This window comes from Nannospalax galili, unplaced genomic scaffold, assembly GCF_000622305.1.
Source record: "Nannospalax galili isolate Female #2095 unplaced genomic scaffold, S.galili_v1.0 scaffold7, whole genome shotgun sequence".
Taxonomy (NCBI): domain Eukaryota; kingdom Metazoa; phylum Chordata; class Mammalia; order Rodentia; family Spalacidae; genus Nannospalax; species Nannospalax galili.
Genome location: NW_008359081.1, coordinates 12539882 through 12551021, shown reverse-complemented (window position 1 = coordinate 12551021; position 11140 = coordinate 12539882). Strand labels below are relative to the sequence as shown.

Here is an 11140-nt window from a genome sequence, read left to right as displayed (position 1 = left end):
ACTCATTTGCAGGAAATAAAATTTTCTCTAATCAAGCTACACAGTATGAGTTCTAAATGAACACTTCATGTTAATAAAGGAACTAAGAAGTGTCAAAATGTGAAATCTAATGTTTGAAGATAGACAATATTAAATAATAAATAATCTAAGATATTTGCCATAAACCTGGGGAGAAAAGTGAATTTCTAATAGACTTTAGAGTATCAGGTTTGGTTAAATTATAATTACATGAAATTATTAAAAATATAGTGTTCACAATTGTCTTCAGATTTTCAGTTCCCTATGTTATTCACTCGTTTACTGGACCAAAATGATACAAGTACTGAGTGTCTAACACTCCCTTTTTCCTGTCTCTGTTTTTACTTGACCATGCTGCTTGAGAATATCCAACAGCAAATTTCCATCCATATGTTTCCTGGGGTTGTGTAAATTGTATTATTTGCGGTTGAGAGCTTTTTAAGCATACTTCCAAGTCTCTTTTATTTCTTTACTTGTAGAATTATTATTTGTATTTCAAACAGCTGTGATATTTATCCATGGAAATAAATTTGACTGAGCACTTAAACTGACACTGTGCTGGTTGTGGTGGTTTGTGCGTGTGTTTGTTAACATGGTTATTTCTTTGTATATGTATGTACTAGTACAATACACATTTAGACCAACTTAGAGTACTGATTGATTATAATATACTTTTAAATTAAGTTTTCACTTTTTTCCAAAATTCATACACAAGTAACTATATTGACATTAATTCTATTCTTCCCTGTTCCCCCTCCAATTTCTCCCGAGTACTGGATGAATCCCTCTGAAATACATGAAGCCTTTTTTTCATTATTGAAATCCATGTTATATATATATGTAAGTATATATCTATATATCTTACTGAGTCCATTTATTGTTGTTGATATGTACTTGTGTTTAGGCTTGACCACTTGTGATTGAAGTGGGATCACAGGGATCATTCTTGGAAGAAGCTGATTGTCCCTCTCTCAATAGCCATTAATTGTTTTCAGCTCTCCACCTAGCACTGGGGTCTTGCAAAATTTTCCCATCAACATTGCCATGTCAACTCATGTTATCATTATACAAGTCTTTAGGTAACTATAATGCTATGATTTCAAGTGTGTAACTTCCACGTCATATGTTGAAGACACTGTTTTGCGGAGGTAATCCTGGTCCTTTTGTCAACGAATCTTTCCACCCCCTCTTCTGCATATTCCCTAAACCTTAGGCATTGGTGTTGCATTGGAGACGTATAAACTTGGGTAGGGCTTCACCGAGTGACCTACTCTCTGCATTTTGACCAGTTGTGGACATACATAGTAGCCAATGTTACAGCTGTATTCAATGTCAAATATATATTATACATAGATTCCATATGTATGTTTAAGAATTTATGTTTTGTAAATGCATACTGTAAGATTGCCACAACCAGTGCTATTTACAAAGTTAACTCCAGCATCTCAGATGATAGCAAGCACCAAAGAAATGTCTTCCTTCTATTTTGCTCAAACAGTGGATATAGGAATGCTTAAGGCCAAGTACCAATTAGTAAACATGAGGTATTAATTTTTATACATATTTTTTAATATTTCAAGAAAATTTTGTATAATCTTTTAATAAAATATTCATGTCAGACAATTTTTTCAGCATGTCTAATAAAGAGCATCTCTAGTAGCCATGTCTACAGTTTAAAATCACACTAAGAAAGTACTAATACAAATAATAGACTATCTTTCTAGCACTGAATATTGTGACAATCAGCATAATTTTAAGCAATATAAAATCATAAATTTTGATAGATAAAAATAAAGATATACAAAAGATTGATTATTACTCATTAGCATATAAAAGTTATGAATCATCTTTTTTCCACTTGTTCCCAAATGTTAGTACATGCCACTGCATTCTTAGAGTACCAAGCAATTAATACATATAAAATTTTGTTGAAAAGTGATGAAGATGCAAATGATAATTTTATATGTAATAATGTGAACCAAAATTCACAGAAGTATACCTTATCATTGCACAGGCACTTGTTAAAAAGCATAATCTATATTTTCCCCTAGGAGATGTTAAAATTTGCAACTTTGAAGTTTCTTAAGGAATAAACCTGACTTGACTAAAAGAAAATAAGAGACAATATATTAATTTGTCAAACTGAAAGAGGCTCTTCAGTATTAAACCACATAAGAGATTATAATTCTGATAACATTGGCCTATCAACTGACCTTTATATGAATCTGATAATGTGGTGCTGGGTGTAGGGGCAGACTGACCAAGCAAGGTGATGTTGCATTCTGGCTCCTAAAAGCCTTCAAGAAGTTATAGAAATTTCATTGAAATTTGACATCAAAGTATCAAAATTGGTGTTTTACTTCAGAGAAAACATTGGGTAAGGAAGGTCACTGAACCTGTACTTCTGTGTTAATTATAATGTATTTTGAAAAGAAACCCCAGAGTTTCTTTCCTGAAACAAGTTAATTTCTTTCTATTGAAATACCTAGTTTAACAAGAATCTTCTTTATTAATAAATATGATAGCTTGAAACAATCAAGCCAAAAAAGTAAATAAGCAACTGATGAATCATTTTTATTTCTCCAGCCAAACTCTAACAATATGATGTTATCAACAAATTGATAACTACTTTATGCATTTAAACTATTACTTATATGATAATTATACTCATGTTCATATCATGCTCAATGGTAAAATACTCTTAAATCTAAGAAGAATAATATTTAACTGGAGTAAACTGTAATAATATAAAACTTAAAAGATCAGAATCAATTTTTTTTGGTCTTTTTGAGATAGGGTCTTTCTGTAGCCCCAGCTGGCCTGGATTCGCTATAGAGACCAGGCTGGCCTCGAAATCACAGAGATCCTCCTGCCTCTGCCTCTGCAGTGCTGGGATTAAAGGCATACGCCACCACACCGGCGATCAGAATCAATTTTATGTAAAGTGTCTTATATCTATGGTCATTCCATTTATGTGTCATCACTTTGACAACTTCTTGTATATACCGATTTTTGATTTGCTGGCATATGATTACCAAATCTTCCAATATATCCATGTCCCTATGCAAGTCTCTATTCCTCTTACATCTATGGTGAAACATTTACCATATATAGTGCTTTTGAATGAGAATATCCCCCATAGGCTCCAAGTATTTGGACATTTTGTCCCCAGTTGATGGTGCTGTTTGGGGAGATTTTAGGGCTGTGGCATTACTGAGAGGAAGCACATCATGGGGAGTGAGTATTGAGAGTTGTTAAGCCTTGCCAAATTTCCAGTCACTCTCTGTTTCCTGTGTCTTCTTGAAGATGTAATCACTGGACTTTCTGCTCTGGCTATTTCTACCACCATGCCTCACTTGCCTTTATGGACTTTACTCCCTCTGCAGTCATAAGACAAACTCTTCCTTCTATAAGTTGCCATGGTCATGGTGTCTTATCACAGCAACAAAAGCCATATATGTTCTATTCTTCGCTTTCATAAGTATTTACTTATTTTTTTTTTCTTTTCGTTAACAGCTGATAAGAATATAACCTAACTAGTCTGTTAAATGGCACTGATAGGTATTGAAATATCAACATGACATGCCCTCCCAGTTGTCTGGAATGCATTACTTTCAAGTGTCACATTAAAATCAAAACCAGTAAAATATTTAACAGTATATCTTTATCCAGCTAGTGAGGAAACAGATTAAATGATAAATGGGATCATTGAAATATCTGTCATATTTCATATAGTTAGGATGGATATAGAATATTGTACATCCTACATTCTTGTTTTAATCATCTTATTCCAGCCCTTTCCTGTATATATTTCAGAAGCTTTAATTCTCTTGCTAATCTTATTTCTTTATAAATCTGACAAAATTCTTAGGAGCAAAAAGCTTCTTCTCAATGTTTCCATAAACAAAGTCTCCCCAAAATAAGGAAAGTAATTTCATCCTTTACGGAAACAAAAGAGATATTTTCTGTATAGTAATGATATCCTTATATCTAAAATATTTTTGGTATTCTGAATACACTGTCATTTCTATTTCCTATAAAAGAAAGTAAAAACTTTTAAAAAAGTTTATAATCATTATTGGTTAAATTATAATTGCATCTATGTAATGCGAGAATACCTTGTAAGAACCAGCATTTAGCCAACTCTCCTGTTTATTACAAATATGCGAACAATTTATCAGCGGAAATTTCAGATTAACTCTTCATTTGTACATATTGAAACATGACTGCTATTTTAAGGATTTAAAAAAATGCATAAATGGTTCTTTGAAACAAAGCTTATATAATAAATCATTTTTAGTTTGCATTTTAGAATTTTCAGCATACACAAAATGATGCATGGAGGTTATGAAAACAAAAAGGGGAAATTTGTGTTCTGTTTCTGGATATAATAATTAACATGTCTTGATGATTGGTAGACAGAAAAATAGTATAAAATTCACATGCTATACAATATTAATAAAGATGCTCATGTTTCAAAGAAAGATCAGAATTTATACATGAATTCTTTGTAAAAGTGAAGTTTTTTATAAAATAATCAGCAACTCCCAAGTAAGCAAAGGCACCGGCAGCAAGGTGGCAGGGTGAGGTGTGGCGCCTGTAGAGGAGGAAATCTTTCAGGTGCCAGGTAACTTTTCTGATCAGATTCCTGCAAACTCTGAGGAAAGTACTGAGAATACAAATAACACAGAAAATCTCACAGATCAGGTGATGTAGAATCCACCATTTCTGGCAGTTTTAGAAGAACGACTTGACAATCTCTCTCACTCCTTCTTGCTATACAGAAACTTTATACAAAGCAGTCAAAATGAGTGTTAAGGCTCTAAAGAAGTATTAGGTGAGGAGCTTACACACAGTTAAAGCCCATGAAGAAGTTCGCGACATGGAGAGGAACCTGGTTTTGTATCAGCCTCTGTTTGAGAAGAGAATAGAATCCATTACTGGTGATGTGGAGTCAACGGATGAGAATCAGAGTGGTGCGGTGGAAACAAAGAGGACAAGTTGGGTAGAGACGTGAAGAGTAGTCATAGTGAAGAAAGAAGCGGCAGCAGTAGAATAGCCGAATCTCAACTTCATCCTGAAGTTCACCATCTTCAGAAATGTGGATATGCTCAGTGAACTGGTGCAGGAATATGAATAGCCAATCTTGAGACACCTGCAATATATTAAAGTGAAATTTTCAGACTCTGGACAGCCCACGTCATTTGCACTGGAGTTCATCTTTAAACCAGTGACTACCTCAACCATTCTTGTTCCCACAAAAACCTGCAAAATACAGTCAGAGACAGATAAGGCCAGCTCATTTTCTAAGGTCTTGGAATTGTCGACTGTGTTGGGTGTAAAACTGAGTGAAAGTAAAGCAAAAATGTGAGAGTCAAAACCGTCAATAAAAAACTGAAGCACAAGGGCTGGGACACTGAATAATCACTAAGCAGGTGCACAATGAGTCTTTTTCAACTTCATTAGTCCATTGAAAGCCTCGAGATGGAGAGTTACCAGATGAAGATTCTGAGCTCATACTAGCCTCTGATTTTAAAATTTGACACTAATTTGAGCTAATAGTGTCTTAGGCTGTGCTCATTGATAAGGTCATAGACAATGAAAGTTGAAGAGGGTGAGGACAGAAAGAGAATTAGAAGGTGATGAAAAAGGAAAAGATGGGGTTGACACTGAAATTAACAGCTACAAGAACCCAGCCATTGGGTATAGTGCCGAAGCAATAGTGAGAAGCAGTGTCCTGGAGGTGATTAGTTCTAACAGTCTTTGTTCTTTGCTACCTGGCCTCTCCTGGCTTTGCTTTGGAGGCAGTGAAGACCCTGTGGGGTGGTCGAGGGTCATGCCCAAATAGGTAAAGACTTTTGATACTATTCCATCATCTACAGCTGCCTTTGATTTTCCTGCAGTCCACAGCCTTCCCTGATTGAAGAAACCCCACAATATGCAGCTACTGAGCCTTGTGAGTGAAACTATTCTAGTCAGTGTTATTCCCTTCCTCTCCAAAGGGCTAGTAGAATGAGGCTGTGTTCTCATCAGAGCATCTTTTTTTTCTTGCGTTTTGGTTTTAAAGGGGTTTGTTGGATTGTGGCTCATACCTCTGAGGCCAAAGCTGTGAGAGTTCATCTTTGTATTTATTCATTCATGCTTGGAGGACTTTGAAATTACACTGTCTTCATCAGTACCATTTATGAAACCAGGTTGGTGACTTACCAGGAAGAATTGACATTTAGTGGAAGGAAGCCTGTGTGATAGAAAGTCTGCTGATTCCTGACACTTGCTTCTCTGTGATGTGCAGGCCATGTGCTGTGTGTTTCCGTTAGAAGGTGTAGGGGCCATACTCACACAGCTGAAGCCCCTGCCTCACTGGGGATATCTGGCCTGCAGAGAACAGCTTTGCATCTTCTGTGCACACCAGTTCAGGACCCTGGGTTTGGTGATCAGTTGTTGGCTGTTATGGTGTATCTGAGTGTAAGATCATGGTCTCTGGTAGCTGGGGACAGACATGCCCACAGCGACCAGGCATATAGAATGTATTCAGTCTTACCAGTACCATATTTGTATATGCATACTGTGTTTACAGTTCTGTGCAGAATAGTCAGAAGAGTCTATTACACTTGTGAAAAATGAAAAGAAAAAAATCAGTGAAGAATATTTTATATAGTCTTCATTATTTTCCAGTAGAAATTTCTTTTCCTAGTATTTATTTTTAAATCTATGCAAGATATTGGAATTCCAGGTAAAGCAGCATAGAAAATTGATTTCCTCCTCATTAGGTACTTTTATAGAACAGAAAAAAAAAACAAAAGGTAACAGTGGACTAGCATACACAAAGCATCAAGAAAATCTTGAAGAAAGGAACAGTGTAAATTTAGAGAGCTTAAAGCTATGCACTTTTACAATATTAACTTACAATATTAATTTAACAATTTTGTGTAAGAAAATATACCTTGCTGAATAGAGAATTATTAAAAGGTTACATAATAAACATCATATTGAACTATCCCTCTTTAGAAATATTTCCATATATTACAGCTTACTTCATGATTTAAAAATTATATTAATGTTGGTAATATTCTCCACATCATATGTGTTAGATACATGCCAGATTTTTGAAATGGTTTCTTAACCCATTGTAACAGTTTAACCTGGAGAGGAAAATTTTATCCATCTTATTAACAAATAATATTTTTGAGAAAAACAAAAAAATAGAGTAACTTTTAAATAGATATTACTATATCAATTAAAGTTCAAAAGCAATATTTTAATATGGACATTGATATTATTTTATCTAGATCACAAAATTGAAAGTCTGAGGCACATACATGTCAAGGAATAGGCCTTCTAAGAAAACAAATTAGACTCTAGGCTCCCCCATCAACCTCCTAAAACAGATGCATAGAGCAATGTACAGAATAATTCTTTCATCTTTTGAGCCAAAGATTGAATGCTACCATAATTAATTAGCTATATTTTTCATTGATGAAAGAAGTGGAATTGCCTCATCTTGTATTTGTTATACTTTTAAATAAAGTAGTGTATTCTTTCCATCATCTATTCAATCTTATGTGAGCATAGTTACAGGACAGTTTTCTATTTGCTTTTACCCTTAGTGCTTTATTCCCCTGTCCTAAGTTTTTGATTTGTGAAAAGAAAGTAATCTTACAGTCTTAATCTCTGTTACTGAAAATAACCTATGTTTTACTTGTGAAGAACGTAATTCATTTTGACTAAATACCCCAAAATAAAAAAAAATGTGATTAAAATATTGCTATTTATTAATATCATTAGTAAAACCTGAGACACAATCATATTTTGATATTTAAATTTGTACATGTTAGCCCCACGTGGTGACATGTGCTTTTAATACCAGCACTCAGGAGACTGAGGCAGTCATATCTCTGTGAGATCAAAGTCAGCCTGGTCTACATAGTGAATTCAGGACAATTAGGGCTACAGGGAGGCCCTATGTCAAAAATACCAAAATGAATAAACTGGTATATGTTAAAATGTCCATGATAACCAGGAATATTAATTGAATGTTAAATAAAATGCCTAATAATATGTGCCTACTCTTCTGAGTGAGTATGTTGTATTTATATGTAAACACTTTACCAGATAAAATTTACCAAGAGGATGCACAGTATGGCTGATTTGTGTGATGAGTAGTGTGGAAATGGCTGACAGACATTAAACATGACATAGAAAATTTTAATTATTCATCATCAAAATCTAATTGAACATTTTCAAGAAAGTTTGGATCCAGAAAAGCCAAGATTTAAGCCAGTTTTTATGAATCTATAGCAATTGTGTCAGCATGCACAAGACCCATGCAAACTCAAGCAGCAAAAAAAAAAAAAAAAAAAAAAAAAAAAACGACGACAGAACTGTGGAAAAGGGAAGCAGACTCAAATCTTAGTTGAAGAACTATTTACAGCTGCTTACTGCTGGGTGAGGAAGAGCTGATCTTCTTAAAAGGAGGGTCTCTACATTGGCTGACAAGGTCTCAGTGAGTAAACTTTTACTGAGGGACATCTGGAAACACAAACTTGACATGATAGACCTTAACATAAATGACAGAATGCATAAAATCCAGTGTGGGGTGGGGGGCAGGGAGGCTGTGGGATGGTGCCAATGGGGAAGGGGTTCTAAGTTTGATTAAGATGTTCTGTATGAAATACACAAAAATTCATTTAAATTTTTTCCAAAAATAATAAAGAATTAAAGTCAGCTCTTAACTAACATATTATACTGCCATTATAAGTGAATAATTTTTCTTTTTTTGTGGTGTGATGTATTTAACATGTTCAGAAATATTCTTTTTGTAGACAGTGCATTTCAATATCTGCAAGGTGCCAAATTCAGATTTCTGAACAGTTAGGGTGCTACTGTAATAATGCCAGTTGCAGTGTAATGGAAATTGCCTGGATCAGTTTTACATTGTTTTCTTCCTTTGTAAATGAATAAAATTTTAATGAGCAAATGTTTAAAATATGCTCATGTCAAGTATTCTTAACCACTACTGTAGTCCTTATCACAATTCCTTTTCCTAGAAAGTGCTGAATATTTGTTCTAATCATGTTACATACGATCACTCAGACAAACCCATAAATGTAAATAGTTTTTCTTTTAAAACTGTATCACAAACTGGAATTTTCTAACTAAATTAAAATTGTCTATCTCATGATTCAAGAGTGAAGAGAAATTGTGTAACATATTAAAGCATATAAAATACTTTAATAACTTAATAAAGGAATCACAAACAAACTTAGAGTTAAGATATATGCTTTATTTAAAAATTTTTCCTAAATCCATGGAAAAACCTAAACAGAATCAACCATAAAATTTGGCTGTAATTAGAGAAATACAACTGAATGTGTGTGAGAAAATGTTATGTTTTTGGAAACATGTAATCTTTACTGAAGGGAATACACTCAGTCTTGATGACTGGAAGATTTCACATTGTAAAGTACTCTCTTAGAGAAATCAATTGGAAAAAGAATTACTGAAATTCAAATATGCATGTGGTACTATTCCAGGACTGGGAATACATCTTCATCATTTGTTATATTTAAACTATGAAACTTTACTCTTTGTGGGTAAAATACTTATATGTATAAAGTTCTTGTAACCTTATTAGTTTGAATTGTCTTAGTCGCTAGGGAATGAGAATGTCCATGGATTCAGCATTCAAACTTATCTATAAAATCACATGTATTTTAGTCTCTGCCAAAAATCCATGTTAATTTTCTCTGAATAAACATGTAATGAAGTACTCACATAACCTGTAAATCTATTTGATATTTACAGCATTAAAATTGTATCAAAATAAGGAAAATATTTTTCATGTTAAATCTAGTTTAGTATCTAATGATTGATATTTTAAAATATCTGTATATTATTGGAATTCAATAAAATTTCAGAATGATGAAATAGTGCTCTGATTGCCTCAGTGCAACTTTTATTGTATCATGTTACTGGAATTTGAGATGTTAAAAAATCGTTCTTTTTATGTTGGACGCACTGAACTAAAAAATGATCAACTAAGTGATACTGATGGGGAATAATTCATTTGTTCTTTACAGCACCATTCATTTATGTAATTCTGTAGACTTAATTAGAAATGGGTCTAACAATTACAAGAAGAAAAAGAAAGAAAACTAATTTTTATTGACTGTAGTTTCTTCATGTTAACAGACAAGTTTAGAATGCAAGAATGGAATTCCATTTTAAGAAGCCAATTTAAAAATTTTCCTTTGGGAATTAAAAAATACTTCCCTGCAAATTTCAAATTTCTTATTCATTTCAATTCCACTTAATTGGCATCTGTAACAGACCTTCCCCTTGTTTTTCATTCATTATGTTTGAACTAAATCAAGTAATTCTTTAGTACTGAGAAAATTTATCTAAATCTAGGTCCTACCTCTGAAGCAAAAAAATTTTTTTTGATTCCAATTTATTGAACAATGTATTCACTTACCAAATTAACAGGTTGAAATATACATTATATGTGGTGGTACATGTCTGTAATCTCAGATCTTTGGAGGTAGAGGAAGAAGGATCAGGAATTCAAGGTCAGCCTTGGCTACATAGTGATTTTCAGGCCAACCTGAGCTTCATAAGACCCTGTCACAAAACCAAAAACCAAAATCAAAACTTTAAAACATGAGGCTGGAAAGATGCCTGTTAATAAAGTGGTGGTCATGCATAAAATCTGATCACTGATGGGTGCACAATTCTGTAACAGCAGTGATGGAAGGGCAAATATCACTGGATACTGGGAGCTTACCTTCTAGCTGTTGTAATCTAATCAATAAATTTAAAGGTCAATGAGATACCTGCTTCAAAAAGGTAGCTTATGTCTATCATCTCAGTAGTGTATTTCCTGTTTAGCTTAATACAAACAATGAATGTATTAACTATTAACCAAACATATGAAATTACTGATGTCTTCATTCTACCCTTCAACATTCTTTAAATAAGATTGTTAATCATTAACTGTGAATTACTATTTGGAATAAATCATCTTGTCTAGAAAACGGCTTATGAAAATCAAGCTTCCCAAAATTAAAGGTTCATTTACATGTTAAGTCTGCCTTCATTTGTGTGTGTTGAGATATTACATGAG

At 33.6% G+C, this 11140-nt stretch overlaps 1 pseudogene; it reads left to right on the top strand.

Annotated features, from left to right (window-relative positions):
- The window catches only part of LOC103725440, an 18045-nt pseudogene extending 12484 nt beyond the window's left edge, over positions 1–5561 (top strand).
- The last annotated feature ends 5579 nt before the right edge of the window (positions 5562–11140 follow it).